This window comes from Nannospalax galili, unplaced genomic scaffold, assembly GCF_000622305.1.
Source record: "Nannospalax galili isolate Female #2095 unplaced genomic scaffold, S.galili_v1.0 scaffold768, whole genome shotgun sequence".
NCBI lineage: Eukaryota > Metazoa > Chordata > Mammalia > Rodentia > Spalacidae > Nannospalax > Nannospalax galili.
This window is the reverse complement of record NW_008360317.1, coordinates 838,893-863,797: the sequence shown is the minus strand read 5'-3', so window position 1 is coordinate 863,797 and position 24,905 is coordinate 838,893. Positions and strand designations below refer to the sequence as shown.

At 40.1% G+C, this 24,905-nt stretch overlaps 1 pseudogene; it reads right to left on the bottom strand.

The window, feature by feature from the left end:
• Nucleotides 1-8,194: 8,194 nt before the first annotated feature.
• LOC103727200 lies at nucleotides 8,195-9,469 on the bottom strand (annotated as a pseudogene).
• Nucleotides 9,470-24,905: the final 15,436 nt, after the last annotated feature.

Genomic DNA, 24,905 nt, shown 5'->3' with positions numbered 1-24,905 from the left:
ACCAATTGCATGGCTAGTGATTGCTTAAGCTCAATTTCAAGGTGCTTCCCTTATACCTAGCTTCCTGGTATAGCACTTACAGAGAATTCTTACCCAGGCTTGGCACCAAATGGCTCATATGCCTAATATTGTGAACATTCTTTTAAAAAAATTTTATTGAGTTTTTGTACATTTCATATAATAGATCTTAATCAATTTAGTCTTCCTTCCCCATCTGTGCTCCTCCCCTATAGCCATCCCCACTGGATTTCATGCATTCTGTCATATATATTAAGTCCTATCCAGTCAAGCATTTGTATCCAAATGTCCCTTGGTGAAAGTTTATCCACTGGAGCGTGGTCAGCCTATCTAGAGTCACTCTCTTAAAGAAGATCTGCTCTCCCTCACCCAGCGGTAGTCAGTTGCCAATAGTTCTTAGGCTAGTGTTGGGACCTGCTGACCATTTCCCTTGCTCTATGCTGGGTTTTTGTATAATTGAGTTGGTAAGGGACTTATGCATTCAGCCTATCTAGAGTCACTCTCTTAAAGAAGATCTGCTCTCCCTCACCCAGTGGTAGTCAGTTGCCAATAGTTCTTAGGCTAGTGTTGGGACCTGCTGACCGTTTCCCTTGCTCTATGCTGGGTTTTTGTATAATTGAGTTGTAAGGGACTTATGCACGCTGTCACCATTGCTGCAAGTTCATATGAACAGGTTTCCAGTGGCCTGAAAGCCTGTTTCCTTTTGTTCATATACCAACCCTGGCTCTTATAATCTTTTTGCCCCTCTTCCACAGTGGTCCCTGAGCTGTGGGTGGGTGAGGTTTAATATAGGAATCCTCTCTGCAGGCATTGCACAACATGGGTGCACTTACCTACATGCAGGCAATACACACATTCACATAAAAATTAATAAATAATATAGGAGTCCTATCCAGGGACATGTACTCTGCAATCTCTTATTTTCTAAAACTTAGCCAGTTAGACCTTCTGTGTGCATCACACTCCATTGTATGAGGAAGCTTCTTTGGTGAAAGTTGAAGGACACATTAATGTTTTCCCTACTCCCTATTCTGCTATGTTCCATGAGCCTTAAGTGTAGAAGTTCCACTGTAGATGTGTCACTTAGGACTGGGCATCTGTCAGACTTTTATTCTGTGTGTGACAAGTTGTGGAACTATGTAATAGCCTCCATTTGTTGCAAAAAGAAGCTTCTTTGATGAGTGATGCGTAGTATACTTGTCAGGGAGGTAGGCAGGTCTGAGGCAGGCAGATCAAGAGGCCAAGGGCAAGGTGGGGGTGGGGACAACCTGTGGAGGCTCCAACAAACTACACTAGAGGATTAAGCTAGTGTGCCTTAGGAAGGTAATCCAGAGATCTGAGGTGAAAGAGCTGGAGCGGGCCTGGGTAGAAGGGGGACTGAGTGTGAGTGCGGGGAGAAGGTAAAACCACTCAGGCTGTGTGTGTGTGTGGGGGGGGGGTTCCTGTGAACATTCCTTGAGACAATGTGAGACTGACAAGTGGGAGGCTTTTCTATGCAGATGGCAACACCCACACTGGGCAAAATGCATTAAACATGACCCCACATCCTTATGATCAGGGATTTGGAGCAAAAGATTTCACAACAAACACAGCCTACATTCATCATGCACAGCAGGCAGTGGCCTCGACGGAATGGACACCAGCTTTGATGCATAGACGCTTGTTTTGACAAATAGTGCCTGAATATCAGCCTCACTTGTAGATAAGCATGCAGATATCAAAAATCAGCATTCACTAATTGAGAAACTACTGAGTGCTAAATTCTTATGTTAGACACTAGGAATGTGAAATAGCCTCACACTTGTGACACAGCAAAGCAATGGACAGAGTAGAAGTAATAATAATACTAATAGTTATCACTTAGTGGGGCCTTCCTCTCCCTAGACACTACTCAGAACATTCATTGATTCCTTCCAATGATCCTACCAAGCAGGCTTTGTCATTGGCTCATATGGATGAGGTGGCCGATGCTCTGAGATATTAAATAACCCACCCAGGCCACTCAGATGACAATTACCAGAGTTAGACTCAAATGTTTTATCTCTCTAGGAATCTTGTGTTCTCTGTTGCATCTCTTTGGAGAAGCACTCTGGCTTGTGTGCTACCTTTAGCAAACCACTTAGTCTTTTTAGTTTCAGTGTCGTTAACATAAAATCAAGAGAGCACTGTTTTCCCAAACTGCCATACAGATTTGCTTCAAAGTGGAAATGAAGTAATGCAAATGACAACACTGTTCCGTGAGACGCTTTAGAGCGAAACCTGTATCTGCATACCAAATACAATGCCCTGCACATACTAAATGCTGAGTATAGTAATATATGTAATAGTAAAGCATGGTCCTTTGAGGGGTTTGTAACTTCGTCCATTAAGTAAGATTTATATATAAAAATCAGAGCAACCTTCCATGGTAGCATATGCTAGGCTCCTGATGAGTGGCATAATCATCAATTATAGGAGAAGTTCCTTGGAGTGGGAAGTCTGGACATCAAGAAAGGAGATTTCAGGTGGGGTTTGCCTTGGTCCCTGAGCTGCAGGCAGGCCGAAGCTCTGTGCACGTGGAAAAGGAAGGAGAGCATTTCAGAAATGAGGAATCACACATCTAAAGACATTACGGTAGGGATCTGAATTTGTTTGGGTATTGGTAAATAAATCTCTTTGGCTTTATTGAAACAGTTATTTTCATATTATAAAATAGAAGGAAGGACAAACATTGGTGAATCAGGTAGAGAGCATCATTCAAAGTAATTACTCCCACATTACAGTATATAAAACTCGAAAGAAAACAAAAACAAATGCAAAAACAAACAAAAGGCATCGAATAATCTTTTTATATTTTTTTTCCCAGAACAATACTCTTTATGTGAATGTACTTAAAACTACTGAACCATACATTTGGAAGGGCTTAAAAAAATAAATACATCAAGACAAAAAACTTTAGCAACACTCTAGAAAAATGGCCAGTGTGGATTAAACGCCTCAAGGCTTAAAGTTCTTTCAATTGCCATTCAGATCCTGCTTTTCAGTTGGTTGTTTTCTTTCCTCTGTCCTGCACTGGCTTATAATTTCTTTCTTATTGGCCTTTGTATCTCCAGGATGTAGTATATAGCACATTGTATACACTCACTATACTTGGAGTGAATTAAAGCGCCTCAAGTAAGCCAGACTTGAAATGAACTACATTTAGTTCAAAATCTTAAACCTTCCCCAACATCATTAAGAATGAAGCTTGGGGCCAGTCAGCATTAATGAGGATTACCTAATCCACATGTGCTAGTCACGAAACAGTTACACTGCAAAGCCCTTGCAGCCACTGGGACCTTGTGATCATACATCATAGGAGGTACAGTGGCACAGTCAATAACTGCTGTGGAGATAAGATTGTTTTCGAGTAAATTCAATTTGTAAATTGTTCTTGTCTAGGTGAAAAGCCAGGCAGACCAGCAGAATTCTCACTGTCACTTCAGCACCAAAACCACACAGAAGAAGCAAGCAGAGAAAGAAACAGACAGGAAGATGTCCACAGTAAAAGGCAGCAAGCACAGGAACGTTTGAACATTGACCTATTCAGTAGTCAATTATAAAGGAGAAGGACAAGATTGAATGATGAAGTGAAATTCACAAAGACATTGCCTTCCAGGGGAAAGATGGAGAGTTTGTGCTTTGCGTTGGTTCTGCTGTGAGGAAGGGACTATTTCAAAGCAGACCGGCTAGAGGTATAGACAAAAAGAGACCTGGAACCACCCACATGTCTGATTGTCATCCAGGATTGTTTGAGTGTTTTTGCCAGTTTCTAAGGGAGTCAGGCTGGAAGGGAATGTTAGAACCACCATAAGAATACGTACAAACATCCTCAGGCATTGTTCCCATCTGTGTAGTGAGGTGGGGCAACTCATTCATGATTCATAACATCAATGGAGAAAGTTCTCACTGATTTCCTTCCTCGGTCTTCATCAAATCCTGAATTAAAGAAATGCATTCAAGGATGTTTATGTTGGTGTTAGGGCTGACTTCTGACTCTCTGCATCTTATTTTCTGTCTTGTGCTTAACACTACTTTGAAATAGTCTTGAAAACAAAGAAGTTCTCAAAGTTCCACAACAATAGTCACTAAGCAAACCAGTCAGTAATTCGAAAACACTTGGGATCAGTTACTCTGAGGGAAGATGTGTTGGGTCTGGATTGTGAATGACCTGTGAGTTCTGAGTTATTCCTTATGGTCTAAGATATTTCCCTGAAAGGAAAGGACCCGCAGCAGAAATGTCACCACGTGCTTCTGCCCCTTACTCTGTGCCAGAGACAGAGGTTTTTGAACTTGTACTTCTATTCCTACATTGTATAATGACAGCAGTAAGGAATAGCACAGCATGGTACAGGGTGCAAGGTCACTGGGAGGTTAGGCATCGAATGCTGCCCTGAAATTGGGGTCCTATTGTACATTTATTAATTTATTGTCTAATCCATTTGACAAAGATGGCCTTAGAGTCCCTTGTGCTTGGTGCTAGAGTCACTGATATGCAAGATAGGTCTGGGCTCTGTCCTGAGGACAGGTCTACTGGACAGTGTAAGAGTCACAGTTAAGCATGCTGAATGTTTTGTTACAATGGTGCTATGGAATACATTGCAAGAAAATAATGAATTGGGGGATTTGGGAAGGGGAAGTAGGAGTCAGAAAACTTTTGTAGGAAGTGACTTTTACAATAATCCTCAAGGCAAGCTTTTAAAAAATGCACTGGCAATGTTGCAAAAAATAAAAAAGAGAAACAACGCTGGATGGTGTGATTGTTATGAATTCTAGGAATCAGTTTCAATTCCTTATCTTTTAAAAGCCATGGAACCATATGCTCAAAATATGTATCACACACAAAGCTTGACCAAGCACATTATATATCAACATGCCCTTTAAATTACAATCTGAGCTGTAGATTGTAGATGTATCCAGAACAGCAGGGATGGGAATTAAAGGAAAGTTATGACCCTGACTTGTTGATTAAACAAATATCAAATGAGGTCTAACTCTATGTTAGGCACACTGTTTAGTACTGTTTAGTATTAAACATGCAGAAGTAAACACAGCATGTGCCTTTCATTGGAGCAAGAAGAGACAGAACACAAATATGTGGCAGCTGGTGACAACACTAGGGAGGAAGCAGAATCAGAATAGAGTAGAATGGTAAAGGTGATGAGGCTGCAATACCTGACAGTGCTGAAGTCCTTTCTGAGTTAGGTGCTGGTCTAGTTACACAGACACCTAGGAACATTCAAATGGAAGGAACAATATGAAAAGGGGAAAGCATATTTAGGACATTTGGTCAGCAGTAAAGCGGACATTGTAACTGAGCAGCCAGAGTGAGGTGGAACTTGAGTACAGAACATCCAGAAATGAGGCTCGAGACAAATGCTCACAGGCTGTGTCTGGAGGGCTTTGTTATCTATACCTGACATGGAATGCCATGAGGAGTGTGAGCAGACTAGGTTTAGACTGCAAGTGGCCTGTAGAAGAGCAAAGGTGGAGCCAGGAGATGGATCTGCTAGAGACTGTCAGTCTTACCACGAAGGCCTGTTCAATGCCAAGCAGTGTGCTTAATGTAGAGTTAGACCTCATTTAAAAGGTGGATGGATCCTTGCACATGTGGAGCCGTAGGATTTGTAGATAGACTGAAAACAGGTTGAAGGAAGAGGGGAAAGGTGAATAACTGAAATTTGGGTGATGGGGAATTACTCTGATAAAAATGAATGTATTTTGGGCAACTGGATACACATTGCCAGAACATTCTCAGGCAAGTTATATTTTGATTGTTTCTAAGATGGTTTTTATCTGTAAATATCTTCATGGGTCTTACACAGCCATTAAGAAGTCAGAGGTGCCATGATGTTTGTGCTTTAATTTGAACTAGAGCTTTGGGTTTTGTGTGTAAGAAGATAGACATATTTAAGAGTTAGTTAAGCATTGTATTTACTGAAATACTGATAAATTAGAGAAGGTAAAAACGAACCTGTGTGGTCTTCCTGATTGATATTCAACCCTCATCACCCGCTTAGTCCACACTTCATTCTCTCATCACGTCCCTCTATTCAAAGCTACTATGGAATTTAGAAATCCGCGGAAAGCTAGGTTCTACTGTTTTTACAAGGAGAGTTAGTTAAGCATTGTATTTACTGAAATACTGATAAATTAGAGAAGGTAAAAATGAACCTGTGTGGTCTTCCTGATTGATATTCAACCCTCATCACCCGCTTAGTCCACACTTCATTCTCTCATCACGTCCCTCTATTCAAAGCTATTATGGAATTTAGAAATCCACGGAAAGCTAGGTTCTACTGTTTTTACAAGATGAAAGGAAGAAGGGAGATAAGAGAAAAGAAGACATGAGCAGCAGAGAAAAGAGAGCTGTAAAGGTGGATCTTACCTCCTTACATTGCTATGGAAATCAAATAGCCGAGGAGCCGAGCACTCACTCAGAGAGCTGGAGTGCTCACTTCTCTACTCATCTGGACACAGACGAGCTAGTTTGCTGAAATTCTGGACCCTGAGCTGATTCAGTTATCATGTTTTAGAGGGTTTTCTACATCATTTCTCAACAGTTACATCATTGGTGGATTTGAACATGGTTTCTCATCATTTACATCATAGCTGCCTACATGTTTCAATACAATTACAAGAAATTCCTTCTACATTTAAGTGGTCAAACCTGATAACGAATACAGATATGGTGGGGTAGGGATTAGCAACAGAATTTGCTGCTAGAATATAAAATTAACTAAAAATTATATCAGATACATACACAAATGCATAGGCATATTTCTTTTCCTCTTCTACATAGCTGAAGATTCGTGAAGATCTGACCTGGCCTAGGAGAGTAAAGAAGACAGAGTCTTCAGACCCAAGTTACCCTCAATTGATGGTGGTGTGTGGCACAAAATGAACAGTCAGACTCGAAAGTAAGTAGAAAGAAATCTAGTGTGGCTCCCAAGAGTCTGATTTAGCCTTTGCTCTGGGTTTATAAACTGTTAAATTCAAAGATTAGAACCCAACAGGGCATCACCAGAAACTGTGCTGTTTCCATCTCCTATAACCTGCATCACAGTTTAGCTAACAGAAATCTCATTTGTCTCATTTTAGACCCTCAAGCTGATAGGTAAACCTAATATTATAGGAAAATTTCATCTATACACAGATATAGCCTCTGGGTTCAGAATCCTACATGCAAACAGTGAAATATAGAAAAGATATTAAAAAGAAAGTAGTTTCTGAAATCCTAGTTGAATATTTTCAACCACTTTATCCCTAATCTTTGGAAATTATTGTATTTATTTATTTGCCTTGCTAATTCCCATAGAACACTACTCAGAAGAAGACAGGGACTGTCTATATCCCATTCATCATACCATGCCCCTGTGCTTGGTATTTAAAGCACATTTAAATAAAGACATTTGACTGTTGAATGAATGTGTCACTCAAGAAATCATGTAGCTGTATTGGGGGAACTACCATAATATTGCTATCTTTAACATTAGTTATTTAAATTTGTACCATACTTCCGAAAGAATTTGAATTATTTTGAGATAAAACTGTACCACAACTTCTTTTTTAAAAATAGGTCACTGAGACTTTTATTTTGTACATAGAATCACTATGATCTTGCCTATGGCAACCATAGAGGTTGCATTGGAGGTATGAATGCTGCTGACACTAGGTGGGAAGTGAAGTGACAGAAACCATGATGTCAGGGCTGGAGGGATGGCTCAATGGTTAAGAACAGTGGTTGTTCTTGCAAAGGACCTGGGTTTGGTTCCCAGCACCCACACAGTAGCTAACAATTGTCTGTAACTCCAGTTCTAGGGGAGCCAACTCCCTGTTCTGTCTCCTTGGGCATTGTACAACGCGGATGCACTTACACACATGCAAGCAATACACTCATACACATAATTTTTTTTAAAGAGAAATAAAAAAGAAATGATTTGGACCAGACCAATCACATAATTGCAGAGCTGAGGCTTCCAACAGGGTTGCAGTGATCAGGCATCACTCGGACTTCTAAGGAAGCAGTTTCAGGAATGGGTGCTAATTACAGAGGTATGACAAGCACTGAATCTGCCTCAAAGCATCCCAGTGACACCAAGGATGGGTCGAAGCAGCCAGTGGAGACTGAGGGCTCCAGGGATCACTGGCCCATGGTTTACTTGGCCAGAGGGTTTATGAAGGACTTGTCAGCAAACTTGACCTTCCTGCCTAGTTCCTCCTACATTCTGAGGATCTGATTTTATTTCACCAGGTGCTAGGATTGGCAAAGATACACCAGTCTTGATCTTCCCAGTGCAAAACCCATCACCAGGTTGGCAATGACAGTACCCTAAGTACCCCTCCCCTCCCCAGAGCAATAGATAGATGCCCCAACCATTGGACTGGGCCAGCTTGCATGCCTGCAGACTCAATCACAGAGCTAATTTGGTTCACTTTGAGCAGGAGGCAGTTACAGGACTTCTTGCCCATGGCCTTGGCAATCCACTTCAGGCTGGTCACTATGAGATTGTCCCCAATGAGATGGATGCCTGCAGTAGTTGTTAACTTCTGCTGAGCTTCCCAGTCATCCTTGTCAAAGGGGTCTTTCATGGACACTGATGGATAGTCTCAGATGATGAACTTATACAGGTCAGCTAGCTGGTCAGGTGTGATGTATTTGTTGGCATCATCAAGAGACTTGAAGTCTAGGTTGTATTTGCGAGCCCTGAAGAATTTAGGGTCAGGCACACGGATGCCGATGACAATCTTGTCAATGTAGCTGGCCTTCCCAATTACATTCTTCAGCTACTCCAGTTACTCCAGGTTGTTAGGCACAAACCCGCCTTTGTCACTCACATTGGTGGAATCTTTTCCATATTTTTCTTTGATGACATTCCTCAGGTTGTGGTAAACCTCCACTTCAATGTGCATGGAACTGGATGTGCATGAAGCTTCCCAGAAGCTGGATGCACCCACAGTGAGGATCATGAACTCCTCCATGGCTAGCTTGTTGCCATCATGAGAACCATGTGGATCACATTGAAAGTCCAGATTGGCAGCATGACTTCAGGATTATCAGACAAGTCAGCAATGTGTTGGTATAGGGGCTCCAGCTTTGCAGACAGCAGGGGGTACTCCTAGAATGGCATTTATACCAAACAGGTTTACAGTCCCATTCATTTTGATCATCAGTTTGTCAATCTTCTCCTGTTCCACCACAATCAGTCTCTTGCTAATCAGAGCAGGTGCCATAATTTTATCAATATGCTCAACAGTTTTGAGAGACTATTCCCATGTACCAGGTCTTATCATTGTCCAGGAGTTCCAGGGCCTCCTACCATTTGAGGCACCGTTAGGCATGGAGACCTTATGAGGTATAGGGATCAATCTCAACAGTGGGATTTCCACGAGAGTTAAAGATCTCTCTGGAATGAGTCTTGAGAACAGACATGGTGATTCCCATTCTGGGTGGGTTCCCCATGCAGGAAAGGAACATATGGCTCTGAGACACCAAAAAGAGGAGTAAGAAGAGAGGTACAGGCACCCCAATTCAGGAGCTGCTCTCTGCAATAACTCCCATAGCATGTTTACTTACAGGGGGGAGCCTGGCATATAAAGATGAATATTCTCAGATATTATTTAATGAACATTGAACAAAGCAGCATTCTGAGGTTTTACTCAGAATGCACGAAACTTATATATGCTATTCTGTAATTCATCTTTCAGCTCAAACCACTCAGAAATAAAGACATTTATTCAAGCTATAGCAAGGTTGTCTTTTTAACAAAAAATACACATCACATGTTCCTTAGAGTTTTGAATGTTTGTGACAAAAGCAATGCCTTTGCAAAAGTCTAGCTCAAAATAATATACTGGTGGAACTGAGAGCAGACAGGACCTTGTCCTTTCAATCTAAGGTTTCTTAATTAGACACTCAGAAAACATAAGATTTAATATGTTGATATTGTTAATTGTTTTGGTATCTTGAGATGAATATTAAACACTCATGGCATATTCTGAAGGGCAGCTTTAATGTTCCAAGAAGTAAACTACCCTACCAGGAAATCTAGAAACTTCTAATAAAATCTGTTGACATTTTCTTGGTGCTGGAAAGATGACTCAGCAGTTATGAGCACTGAATGTTGTTCTAAGGACCTGGATTCAATGCCCAGCTACCATATGACATCTAACAATCATCTACAACTCCAGTTCCCAGGGGATCTGATGCCTTCTTCTGACCTCCACGGGCATTGCACGACACAGATGCACTTAATACATGCAGGCAATATATACATACATACATACACACACACATATATATATAAAGAATAATAAATTTTTTTAATATATTGAAATTTTTCTTCAGACACTACTAAACAATTTTAAATGAATGAAAGCAAAAGCTGGATTGTTAAGTTGATAAATAGCAATAGTACTTATTGGTGGACATTACTAAGAAGAACTTCTAGAAATAACCATGATGCAACATTCACAGCTGACCTCTGACTTAGCCCATTTTGTGCTGCCATAACACAATACTACCCACAGGGCAATTTGAAGGGCACGTTTATTTCTCACAGGTCTGGAAACAGGAAAGCCTAAGATCAATGTACCAGTATGTTTGTTGTCTCAGCTTTCAAGGTGGTGCCTTGTACACTGTAGACTCTAAAATCCCAATGTTTATAGCATGACTTCAAGTTGTGTTGTCGGCCAAGACCCTGTCTCTTTATCTCATGATTGCCTCTTGATAGCAATCAATCACCAGCTTCAGGGCCTCACACAATATTACTGCTTCTGGTGTGGGCACTGGCCCCTGCTGTCACACCCCACTTCTTTGGAGCCAAGCTGTTTTACTTGGAGGTTCTTGGAGAGGTTCACTGAGGATATCTGTACACTCTCTGCCAACAGCTTTCTGTGTCTGCCTATTGTGCTTCAAAGAGCTCTCAATCAAAAGAGGAATTATCTGTAATTTTATATCCACCTTTTTTACACCTATATGCATGTGCACACATGCCAGAAGCTACTTACCTTTTTTTTTTTTTTTTTTTTTTTTTTTTTTGAGATAGGCTTTTTAATTGGCATGGAATTCACCCGTTAGGCTGGACTGCCTAGTCAGTGAGCTTCAGGATCTTCCTTTCTCTGCCTCTCCTATCTGGGTTTATAAACACGTGCCCAAGCTCGGCATTTTTTCAGGTGAGCCTGGGGATGGAACTTGATTCCTCATGCTTGAGAGGCAAACACATTATGGACTAAGCTATCGCTTCAGCATTATATCTGCCTGTTTTTTTGCTTGTTTGATAGAACTGGGGCTTGAACCTTGGGCTTCATGCAAGTAAAGCAAGTGCTCTATCAGTAAGCTCCAGCTCCGACCCTTATATTGCCTTTTTTCAGTCACATATCATTTCATGAGACTGGTGTGTATGAGTGTGTGTGTGTACGTGTGTGTATGCATATGTGGTATGTGTATGTCTGCTCATATGCATGCCATTAAGTTTCTTCAAAACTATAGTTTTAAGTGACTGCATATGTGTTTCTGGAATATGTCCTAATTAGAACTTTCTTTTATTGTTAGCCTTCAGTTGCTTCCAAAGTTTTACTATTCATAAAAATCTTATCATCAACACAACATTCTTTATATATGAGGAAAAATATATCTTTACATAAGTATTTTTTGCAAATCTCTCTAAAAAAGTTTCAACCTTTTTCCCAAGATGGTTTTTTTTTTTAGAAAGATCATTCCTAGATACAAAAGTATGAAATTTCCTGAGCTACTTCGTAAATTCTGGACTAATTACTCTTCAGAAGTGTGAGTTCCCTTGGACTGAGGAGAAGGATTGGTGGGTATGAGCACTTGATGTACATTGTGACGAATGAAGACTTGAGTCAGATCCCCAGCACCCACATTAAAGCTGGGTGTGGCCATGCATACCTATAACCTCAACACTTGGTACAGCATGGTGGGGTGGGCAGATGGAGCCTGTTGGCAGCTAACCTAGCAGATAAACAGCACACTACAGATTCAGTGAGAGACCCTGTCTCAATGGAGTAAGTTGAAGCCGTAGAACAGGACACCTGATGTTGGGTAGGTGTGTCTTCCCAGGGAACTAGCACTGAACTCCAAGAGGCTCAGAAGGGGAGAGAGTCACCCCTACCACCCAATCAGTCAGCTTCAATTGCATGAGAGGATCGTGTTAGGACAGAGGCTGAGGAAGCTGGGAAGTGTTAAGGCAGCCAGGAAGTGGGGAAAAAGTCGCCATCATGGAGAGGCGGGGGTTTGGCACTGGCCTGCTGATCTCAACAGCCCAGCCAAGATGTAGCGGGGGAAGAGCCCAAGGGCGTTCATACCTTTGTAAGTGACCCCTAGTACAACATAAGCTTTGTTGGCAAGCCCAAGTATTCCTATTCCCCAGACTGTAATGTAAGAGGGACATTGTGTTGGTTTGGTCGGTTGGTATTAGGATCTCAGGAGCCTGGGAGCAGAGATGGTGAGTGTGGGTCTCCCAGGAGAGAATTTGGTGCTACACCTGACATCCACCCTTTTCTGGCCTCTATGCATCCACACACAAAAATGCATAATACACACACACACACACACACACACACACACACACACACAAGTGTGAGTTCTCACAGCACCACTGCTTCCTTTATTGTGCCCTTTCCAGTGTTACCTTGTAGAATTCTTTGTCATTTTTATAAAAATATTGATTGTATTTTTGAGAAAACCGACCATGATTTCCGCTTCACAAGTGGAATGTTGCATGTTAAAGAGCTGTGCAGTCTTTTTTAGCCTCTCTACTAAAACCAGGAGGTCATTGCTGAGTTGCTGACTTTTTCATGGTCTTCATGTCCCATTAAATACTCTGATACTTAAAGCTTCAGGTCACTTTCAGTCTTAATTGTATTTTATTATTCTCCATTGTTGCAGAGGTTTCGGTCAATTGAACCAGAGGGTCTTTCTTCACCTTTTCTCCCGTGGTTCATTTCTAGTTATAATAATGTCAGATTTCCTGAGATGTTAAATTAATTGTATCACCACTACAATGATTATTTTTCCTTGAATGTAGGTAAGAGTAAGAATGAGGCTATAGGGGAAAGTCATTGTGGATATATCTCTTCTCCATCCAGCTTTCAGTGAGAAGTGGTCCTTGTACAGAAACACAAAGATCTGAAATTCTCAGATTTTGCCATAATTGTGTGCATTCCGCATCTTGTCAATGAATATAGAAAATGATGAAATGTCAAATGTCCTTAGCATCCATTGAGGTGGTTTCTGCTGCCCTGTCAAGTGGAGGATGCATCCTAACGCCCATTTCTTCATTGTGCTTGCTTAGTAAGAGAATGAATTTCGAAGTCTTGCTTTTTCTCACCTATCTGCTAGTGGAACGCTGGATTCTGAGTAGGATGCTCACATCTTGATGGTTCCTCTCCTTCTATTAAAACTGAATACTGGCCTGATTCTGAAAACTGATTCATGTTAAAGTGTTGCGTCCAGAGTTCTTTTGGTTTTCAAATAAAATTTGAATGCTTTTCAGGTACCCCAAAACGAACACATTCTTTAGTAAATATCTAGCCATAACTAACTTGTCCTCCAAGCATCATCAAACATAGATAGCATCTAAAGGAATGAATAAGGAATGTATGACTGTTAAACTTTTTCACAGCTGAAACTGTTATATTGAAGAGCATTCTCGGGATTTTTAAAGTAAATAGTTCTACTTATAACAACAGCTACATCAAACACTAAGTATATGCCAAACACTATGGCATATTTAACCCTTGCAACATCTTTCATTTGACCAATGAGAGAACAAAAGTTCAGAGAAAATGAGCCGATTTGTTCAGTAGGGAGTGGTGGCGCAGTGATCTGAACTGACTGCACATGCTACGTTCTTCAACACAAGGATGCTCTGACTGTTTCGTGCTGGATGGTGGCCTGGGCTTCTCACAATCAATCCTGTTCCTCACTATTGGGCCTGTGACCTTGGCACTACCGACTAAGAGTCAGAATATATTTTTCTCTTCTCTTGATTCTGAGATGTTGTGACTGATACATGGCAGAAGCGATGCTGTGTGGCTTCCTTCCCAGAATGCTCCTTAAGAGGTCTCTTCTTTGACTGCTTGACAAATTTCTTCTGGATCCAGCTGCTGTGATGTGAAAGGCATATAGAGAATGACAAAGACCTCCACCCCTGTTCCTACTGCCCCCAGAGAGCAGTCTCTGCCGAGCTCTCAGAAGGAGACCGTCATCAGGACCAGATATATAATTTGGAAGGTTAGTGTAGATTGACAAGTATTTCTTCCTTCAGGTCCAATGTTCACTTAATGACACCAATAGGAATTGTAGCCTCTGTACTTGCACATGATTAGCTCCTAGATTGGCAGTAGTCAAGGTTATCTTCTGAATTTTACACAGGTATGATATAAACCTGGAGGTGACTCCCAAGATGCTGTACATCAGCTTTGACCTGCCCTTCACCTGTTCATATGTTCCTATTAGAAACCAAAGGTAATGCCTGAGTTCTGACTTTCCATTCATCAATATGACAGGAAGAAGGGCAGCAGTGTCATAGGACAAGAATGGGAAGGAAGACCTGGCAGAGCCCAAGAAGCAGGAAGTATTATCCTAGGGCTAAGAAACTGATGAGGTATCATGGAGCGAGGAAGACCTGCTTATGGCCAGTGCTCCTAGTCCCCAACATTTGCTCTATTGTCCCCTCATTTTTCACTAAGTACAAATTTAAAGATAAAATCATTAAGAATTTTAAGATGGAAGCCACAGAGTATTAATCCCCAAGTGTGGAACTTTCTGAACACAGGATCCTGTGTGATTACACAGGTCACGTATGTATCCGAGAAATCAGTCCTGGCGCTTGCCAACAGCACAAGCAAGGCCATTTTGATCCTGTGTCCATTCCAAAGCCCAATCAGAAAAACCACCCTGTAAGTGCATAAGATCCTTGAGAAAAGAAAAATGGTTTGTATCTTCTCTTCAAGTCAGCCTTGAAAATTAAAAGAGATCCAATAAATAGCTAATTAAAAACAATATCACTTCAATAAATACTGGTTTGCATCTCTTCTCACATGCTTCAGTCTCCTGAGGAGCAAAAAAGAAATAGTATCATTTTACCTATGAATGAGCGAGTTTTAAAAACAAAATAAGATTACTTAGTCTAGAAATGCCTAGAAAAGTTAGAGGCATTTTATGTGACAGGCAACAGTACTACTTAAATGACACCTAAAGTTTCTTGTGAGTGAATTGCTCCCATTTCCAAGTTAAAAGTATTTTATTTCAATCTAAGCCAGAACAAAAATAAGCCAGTCATGTAAATGGAATATGTGACTATGTACTCATTAAACACTTATTTATAATGAGCCTTAATTAAAAGTGTCCAATTCTATTTTCCATCATTACTATCTCTGTTTTGTGTGTTTTCACTTTTCTTTTCCAGTATCAGGTGTAAAAAAACAAAGAAAACAACACCCTCCCCATAAATATCCTTCCCAGTCCAACACACACAAAAGGTTCCTACAGCCTCATTGTCCATTTTAATGGAAATTCACATTTAAATGAGTATCTATTCTCATTTCTAACTTTGTGAAAAGTTAGGAAAGAGAAGAGGGACGATAACAGGAAAATGCAACTTGGTTATAGCCAGTTTAAGTTAAATAAACATGACCCCATGCATTTTTATTTGAAATTAATTTATGCCATCAAGGTCCTAGCATTTATCATGTCTTTTTGTAATTATAACAGATTATGTTCAGTGAGGGCAGAATCCCAGAAATGCAAAATAATAACAATATACTTAAAATAGAAAAAACGAGGACTAAAAGAAATTCATTACCCCAATACATCATCTAATGTCATAAAACATAATGCAGTTTCTATATCAGAGTGAGATTGTATTGACTGCACATACAATTTGGTCTATTACATGCCCTATTTTTCTGTATTTGTTAAGTGTTTGAATAAAAATCTTCACGTTAGCAGTTTTTGCCTAAATTATACAAAGTAATAACAGCTGCATTGTTATCTCCTGGGGAGGGAAAACGTGCTGATACTGAGGCGTGTTCTTCCTGCTGGGGCACGATCAAGCTTGTCTTCATATTCGCTGCAGCAGGCCCTGATTTGCCTTGTCTAGAAATTATGTCTCCCTCAGGCCCATATCTAGAATGTTTGGTCCCTAATGTGGTGTGTTATTTAGGGGAGCTTCTGCAGGTTTGGGGAGGTGGAACATACCTTGAGCAGGTGGGGCACTGGGGTAAGGGCACTCTTAAGGTCATACTGGTCCTGTTTACTGTCTCCTTTCTTGCCTCCTGCCCTGCCCTGATTTGAACTGAGCTTCTCTATTGTGCCTTCCCACTACAATGGACTGAATCCTCTAGAAATCATGAACAAAAATAGTTCTTAAAGCTGTTTCTGTCAGATACTTGGTTATAGCAATGTAAAATTAATACAGGTATGCAGTAATTTCTGGGCTCTCTCTTATGCTGTGTGACTTTCTCTACATTCCAGTTCCACAGTTTTAAGTACCTAAGGTTTTGCTGTACATTTCAAAACCAAGTAAGACCCCTCCTGTTCTGTTCATTCTCAAGATTATATTGGATATCTGTTGCAGCCAGGGTCCCTTTGACCTCCTCCCCATGGGGGCAGGGGATAAGTAGGCGGGAAGTCAGTGACACAGACTCTGGGACACTCACTAGGCAATGTGCAAGCGAGCTCATTTATTGTGAACACAGGTGTCTCCTTTATACCCCCTTCCCTCCTCCCATTGGTCCCTTATGTCCAGTTGGCATCCTTCTATTGGAGCTGTGGATGTGTTTGTGGTTTCTAGCTGCCAGGGCAGATTTCCAGTCAGCGCCTTCCTGCTCATTAACAGGAGGCAGGGTGTGCCTGTGCTGTTGGTCGCATGCCTAGGTTCCTACAGATATCTTTGGTCATTTTCTGGTTCCATATGAAGTTTAATAGTTTTCTCTATTTCTGTAAAATATGCTCCTGGCAATTTTCCTTTTTATGGAGTTGACACTCAAATCCAGGGCCTCACATACCAAGCAGGTGCTCCATTACTGAGCTATACCTTCAGACAGTTTAACATTGACATTTGATGGATAGTTCATTGCATCTGTGGGTTTCCTTAGTCTCTATGGCCATTTTAAACAATTTTCAGTCTTCTAACTTATGGGCCTAGCATGTTTTCCCATGTTTTGTATATTTAATTTCTTTCATCAATGCTTTTAATTTTTCAGTGTATAGATTTTTCACCTCCTTACATTTGTTCTTCAATATTATTGCACTACCGTAGATGAAATTGTTTTCTTATCTTTTGTTCTCCAGTGCATAATAACATATTTGATTTTGGTATGTTGATTTTATATCTTACAATTTTACTGAGGCTCTTTATCAATTCCAGCAAGACTTTGTTTCTTATTGCCAAGGATTGACTCTAACAAGGATTTATTATTATTTATTCTTTCATAATTTCATGTATCTTTACAATATATTTAAATTATGGTCACTCCCATCTTTCATTTCCCTTGTGGTGTTTTGAATGAAAAAAATGTCTCCCATAGGCTTGAAGTATTTGGAACACTTGGCCCTAGCTGGTGGTGCTGTTTGTCAAGGTTTGGGAGGTGTGGCCTTGTTGGAAGAGACAGGCCACTTGGGGTGGGATTTGAGAAGTCATAGCCTGGTTCCCACTACCAGTACCTCTCTTTTTCTGCTTCCTGTGAGTATCTGAAGATGTGAGAGCTCAGCTTTCTGCTCTGTCTGCCTCCAGTGATACCTCCTCTACCATGATGGACTCTTCTTCCTCTGGAACCATAAGCCCAAAAAACTCTTATTTTTATAAGTTTCCTTGGTCATGGTTTTTTATCACAATAACAGAAAAGTAAAATAATACATACCTCCTCTCAGACCACTCATCAATACCCCTTCCAATTAAATGTCCTCATTTTTAAATGACCTACTGAGCCCAATTAGTGCTGTCCATGCGCACATGGGTGTAGGTCATTCACTGGAGTTTGGATAACCTACATGGACCACATCCCTGAAGAAAACTGACTTTTCCTCCCCCAGAAGCTCTCAGCTGTTAATAGTTCCTCAGCTAGGTGGTGGGTCCTCATGAGCCCCCCTCTATTCATGCTGGAATATTGACTGGCTTGATCTTGTACAGATCTTGTGCAGGCAAGCACAGTTCTTGGGAGTTCATGTGTGCAATGGCTCTGTAATGTCCAGAAGTCACTATTTTACTGTAATCTCCAAACTCTGGCTCTTACAATCTTTCTACCCCCTCTTCCTCAATGGTCCCTGAGCCTTAGGGAAGAAAGGGTGTGTTACAGATGTCCCATTTGGAGCCAAACACTCCACAGTCTGCATTCTCTACATTTTGGCTATCAATCTCCATATTGTCATCCACTGTAAAAAGAAGCTTCTCTGGTGAAGGGTGAGAGTTGCACTAATCTATAAATATAAAAATAGAGACTTAGAAGACAGTTTAATACTATGTCCATTTAGCAAAATAATAATAAGCTCTCCCCTGGGACCTATGGTCTCCCATTCATGAATTCTATGTCAGATATACATGAACCAGGCATGAGATCCTTCCTGTGGAGCGGGCTTTCAATCCAATGAGAAAGCAGTTGGTCAGGCCCATAAAATTCATGCCATTATTTCACCAATGCACTTATTGTAGTGTGCAGATAAGACTATTGATATCTTTTCTCTCCCAGTATCCTACATAGCACCTTCCAGCACTATAAAAACTATCCAGTAGGGATGAAGCTTCCAGGTCAACACCAGCTTGCTTTCTCCATATTCTGCAACCAAAGTTATGGTGTCTTCATAAGTAGGGTCTAACCCTAAAGTTCTGTTGGGAAACCATGAAAAATGGCAATAACCTAATAACCTATATTGTTTGAGGGTCTCTTGGAATCCACATGACTAATAACTTGAAGAGGGTTATCCCAAACCTATCTCTGGGCCTTTTGTTTTATAATCTATGGATCTTTGGATGAATATTATGTCCTCCCCTTTATATTGTAACTCCAATAAATTTTTAAAAAATATATACTACTTAAAATGATAATTTTTCATATCTTTCCCCAAATACCCTTAGTTTAAGCTATCCCTCCTTCAACCCCATCCTGGACTCTAGCTTCCCAATAATTTTTAAATGGAGTTTAAAATTTTCCCATTTTGGAATCTTTAACAGCAATAATCTTGCTTCTTCCTTCTGGAGTTAGACACCATCTCTTCTTTGTTACTTGCTGTTGGTACACCTTCCAGTACTGTATTCAATGGAATTAAGAGAGCAAGTGCCTTTGGCTTATTCCTAATTTTAGAGAACTGTTTTGAATTGTAGAGTACCAGTGTTGTTAGCTATGAGATTTTCTTATATGGATTTCTAATGTTGATGTAAATTTCTTTTGTAGTTGTGTTTCTATACTGAAAGGATACCAAATGGTCCCAAATGGTTTCTTTTCATCTATTGAAATGACCAATTGTTTGCATATTTTAAAGCATTCTTGCATCCTAGTGATAAATCTTATATTATTCTTGCATATGATTTTTAATGTATTGTTGAATTTGGCTTTTGCATATATACCATCAGGATTAAATAGTCTGTAGTTTCTTTCCCTGTCCTGTCTTTATCTGGCTTTGGTATGTGGGGATGCTAGTGTCATATAATGAGTTTGAATGTATTTCTCTTCAGGTTTTTGGAAGATTTTAATAGCTATTTTTATTAATCCTCTTTAAGTGTTTGGTAGAATTCACCAGTGAGCCATCTGTTCCTTATTGGGAATGTATACATGTGCCTATATCTAAAGCTATATCTATGTCTATATTTGTATCTATGTATCTGATTGAGTGTTTTTATTCATTATTATTCATTTACCTGAATATTTCATTCCTTTATGATTTGGAAGACTGTTTATAAGAATGCATCTATTTCTACTGAGATACGCAATTTGTTAGCATATAAATGTTCATAGTCTTTGATGATGTGTTTTATTTCTGTAACAACAGTTGTAATGTCTCCTTTTTCATTTGTTTTTATTTATTTAAATTTTCTCTTTATTTTTGTAGTTAGTTTAATCAAGAATTTGTCAATTTTGACTATCTTTAAAAAACTTTTAGTTTAATTATTTTTCTATTCTTTATGTTCTAATCTCAATTATTTCATTCCTTCTAGCCCCATTTGGCTCATTTTTTTCTTTTCTGAATTCTTTGTTGTTTATTTGACATTTGAAATATTTGTCACAACTTTTAAATATAGGTACTGTATTAGTTTTCTGTTGCTGTGATAAAACACTGTGACTAAGACAACTTATAGAAGGAAGAATTTATTTGTCTTGCAGTTCAAAGGGATTTGAGTTCATAATGCCAGGGGAGGCTTGACAGGAGAGGTGGCCTGGGCAGAGGGCTGAGTGATCACATCATCAAGCAGACACAGGGAGCAGAGAGAGGCTGGAAATCTAGCAAGACTTAAGAAGTCTCAAAACCTACCCCCAGTGACATGCTTCCTCCTAAAAGTTCTCTGAACAGTGCCATCAACTAGGGACAAAATATCCAAATACTTGGAGCATATGAGGGACACTTATTCAAACCACCACAGCTATTTATCACTATAAATTTCTCTATAGGCTCTGCTTTCACTATGCCCTATAAGCTTTTTAAAAATATTTTTGTTTATTATTTTTATTTTATGTGTATGCGTGTATTGCCTGCATGTGTGTAAGTGCACCCGTATCATCAATTCCTATGGAGGACAGAAGAGGGTGTCAGATTCCCTGGAAATGGAGTTATGGACAGTTGCTTGCTGCCATGTGGGTGCTGGGATTCAAACCCGGGTCCTCTGTAAGAACAGCCAGTGTTCTTAACCACTGAGTCATCTCTCCAGCTCCCCCTGTAAGCTTTTATATGTAGTATTTTTGTCTTTGTCTGATAAATATCTTTACTTTCCCTTTTCATTTCTTCCTTGATTCATTGGTTATTCAAGAAAGCCTTGTTTATTTCCACATATCTGTGAATTCTTCTCTTTTCATTCTGTTATTAATTCCTTACATCATTCTCCTGTATTCAGAGATGACACTAGGTATGACTATAAGATCCTATGATTTTTTGGCCTTGTTTATGACCTGTCAGGCCATCTGGTTTGAAGAATATTCCTTGTATGAGTGAGAACTGTGTGCTTTCTGCTTCTGTTAGGCGAATTGCTGTGCATGTGTCTGTTATATTCATTCCACTAGATATTGCTGTTCAAGTCTCCTGTTTTCCTGTTGACTTTCTGTCTAGATGTTCCGCCCTTCAATAAGATGATACCATATGGATGGGAAAAGGGGGATAATGGGGAGGATGTCAGGTAGGGAGAGGGATGGGAGGGTAGAGCAGAGGAGGAGATGAAAGAAGGCATAATTACCACTAAGGATGTTAAAAAAAGATCACAAGTCATGTTGAAACCTACTATATTATAAGCTTCACACACACACACACACACACACACACACACACATATTTCATATAAAGAGAGTAAATGGAGTTACCCTACACATTATGCAATGCATCTCCCAGAAGCCACAGTTGCCAAATGAAAATCCTTATGCCACAGGTGTGGGATACCTCCCCTTGAGATGTTAGTCAGGAGTGTCCTAGGGACCCCACAACAATACAGGCTTTTGCTATTGCTCTTTATTGCCACAAGAATTTGGCACTAAAACCCTATTGCTAAAGACACCACACACTTCTCTCACAGGACACAGAGAAATCAAGTTAGTACTGACCATGAAGTTTCTTCCCTGCTGGCTAGTAGTACTGAAAGGTGGTATGTAGGCTGCTGAGGGGAAATTCAACAGGCTTATCCAGTTGTGAAGCCTGTGAACAACAATAATGACTGGTCTGGCAATTGGTATGACAGTGGCACAAGTGTGATGAAAGCAACGAACCATTTCAGATTGGATTTAAGACTTACTCCTCAAGATGAAACTCATGCCTAACATGATAGATACTGGGCCAAGAACCAGTATCTATTGAGTCTTAAGGGATACTTTTAATGGGTATAGAATCTAGTCAATGGTTGTTAGTACTTTGTTATAGCATTCAACCCACTTCTGACCTGCAGTGATTTCTGCAGCGAAAGTAACCAGTAGTTTGGCAGAAACGACTTTGTGCTTGTTTGATGAGTGACTTTTCTCTTACTGCTTTGAAAATTCTTTCTTTGACTTGTGACTGACTGTAATGTGTCTAAGTACTGAGTTCTTTGGATTCATTTATTTGGTGTCCAGTGGAATACATGAATCCAAGTACACATTTTTGCCACAGATTTAGGGAGGTTTTAGCCATTTTTTTAGTAAAAAACTTTCTCCCCATTTTTAATCTCCCCTTTCCTTTTAGCATTTCTATAATATGTATATGGATTTGTATAATGGTTTCCCATAATTCCCTTGATGTTTCTTCATCCTTTTATTTTTTTTCTTTTTCTTTCTGACTGAATAATTTCAAATTATCCTTGAATTCACATATCTTTTCTGTTTAGACAAGTGTGCCTTTGAATTCCTTCAGTGATTTTTCAGCTCACTTAAAGTTTGTTTCTTTATTAATCTTTATTAATATTCTCAATGTGTCCAGTAACATTTCCATGATCTTGTTAAACATTATACATTCTTTTAAACACTCACCACTTAAGGCATTCTTTTAAACACTCATTTAGCTTTGGACAATCATTTAGAACTATTTAGCTGCATGTCAAATAATTCATAAACTGCCATTTGTTTAGGATATATTACTGGAGACATTTTGTTGATCTTACTGTACCATGTTTCCATGATTTTATATAATTGTACTGCTCTGTGCACTTGAATAAACCATAAACTTTTACAGTCTAAGGTCTGGTTTGTCAGGGAAAGACTGTCATCATTTGGCCCAGCTAAGAATTTTGGGAACCTCTTAATCCTTTCCTTTTAAAAAATATTTTATTTTTTATTTTATGTATATGAGTGTATTGCCCGAGTGTGTGTAAGTGTACCATGTCATGGAATGCCTGTGGAGGTCAGAAGATGGCATTCGATCCCCTGGGACTGGAGTTATAGGTGGTTGTTAAATGCCATGTGGATGCTGCAAATAGAACCTGGACCCTCTGCAAGGGCAGTCTTAACTGCTGAGCCACTTTTCCAGCCCCAATCCTTTACTTTTAAAAAATATTTTATTATTTTTATTTTATTTTATTATTTGTACGAGTGTGTTGCCTGTATGTATGTAAGTGCACCTGTGTTGTGCAGTGCCTGTAAAGGTCAGAAGAGGGTGTCAGATCCCCTGGAACTGAAGTTATGGGTGGTTATTAACCATCAAGTGGGTCTTGGGAACTGCATCCAAGTCTGTGCTCTTAAACATTAAGCTGTGTCTCCAGCCCATCTTAGTCCTTTTCCACAACTGTGCCTTCCCTATAGGACTTGTGCATATATATTCTTAGAAATTATTTTCTGGTTCTCTCTGTCTGTCTTCCTGTCTCTCTGCTGCCCTCTCTCCTTCTTTCCCACATCTCCTTTTCTCCTTTCATTTTTCCCTTCTTCTTTCTTTCCTGGGACCCTATTAACTGAATCCCACTGATGTTTGCCTGCTATACTGCGTATCAAGGTTTGGAGATGTATTCCTATTCTTCTGTGGAAAAGCCTTGAATTTATACTTTTTCCCAACATCCCTGTGCTGTGCTGGGTGCAAGATGTTACCTGACCCTTTTTTCTTAGCTGTTGCCACCATATTATGAAGATCCCTATAACATTCTGGGTGACAGAAACTAGCTTTGACAGTATACCCAAAAGCCAGAGATGCTGAAGGGTTGTGTCCCTCCTTTGTCTCCTTCCTGGGAGAGAATCCTCAGGGTTTCTGCCTTCTCTCAGTACCATAGAACTGTCTCTTCTTTTGGTCTGAACTACTCCTAGGTATGTAGGATTCATTTTACTCATATCAGCATTTCATGTGATGCAAAGTAGAAACAGGCCTCCGATCAGTGCATGGAAAAGCTAAGGACAGGTAGGCATGTCCCACTCCTGTGAAATCCTACTAGGAGATAAACCTGGGATTCTTGGACTTCCTTCAGTTTTGCAGGGCTGTGCCAACTACAGCAAGCCCCCACTGTTTTTACCTTGTTCATAGCTGCTCCAAAGAGTCTAAGCTATGCCAGTTCTGTCAATAGTTCATGTGTGATGAGACAAAATCAGTTCATTGGGCAGCCTGCTGAAAGGTCATGAGTACTATTAGAGCAGCATATACTCTACCTGAGTGAGAAGCCATAGACCAGACTGATCTTAGTACTGAGCTGTGTCCTCTTGGGGAAGGGACTGATGACAATGACATTGCTCCTTCTGTTTCAACTCTTCTTCAGCTCATCAGAGTACTCTGAATCATTAACTGGGTCCTGGGCTACTTGTAAAGGTGTTGTTGGCACATTGTTACAATTGAATTGGTTCTGTGGAATAACTAGGGCTGGAAATTTCTACTTCCTCATCTAGTTGATATCACTACTAGCATTAAGAATCTTAGTTAGTAGAGAGAAAAATACTTGATCCCATCCCTGACAGATTATTCTGTGACATTAACCTGTAGGTAAGAAAGAGAGAACAGAAGGGCAAGTTTACTTCTTCTATTGGGGCTCTGAGAGATCATATTCCAAGGTAGTTAAAAGAAATTGGCAGTCTTATAAAAAAGGCAAATGTCAGGCCTTGTTTGTGAAGTTCAACAAAGAATTGCAGATTCATGTAGGAAAGAGCATTTCTGCACCACACTGGATTAAAGGAATTCAAGGCCTAGGCGATGTAAACAGGCCTGTGTTGTTGTGAGTGGCACAGCAGCACCTGCCACTAGATAAGGACAGACAGGCAGGAAATTTAGC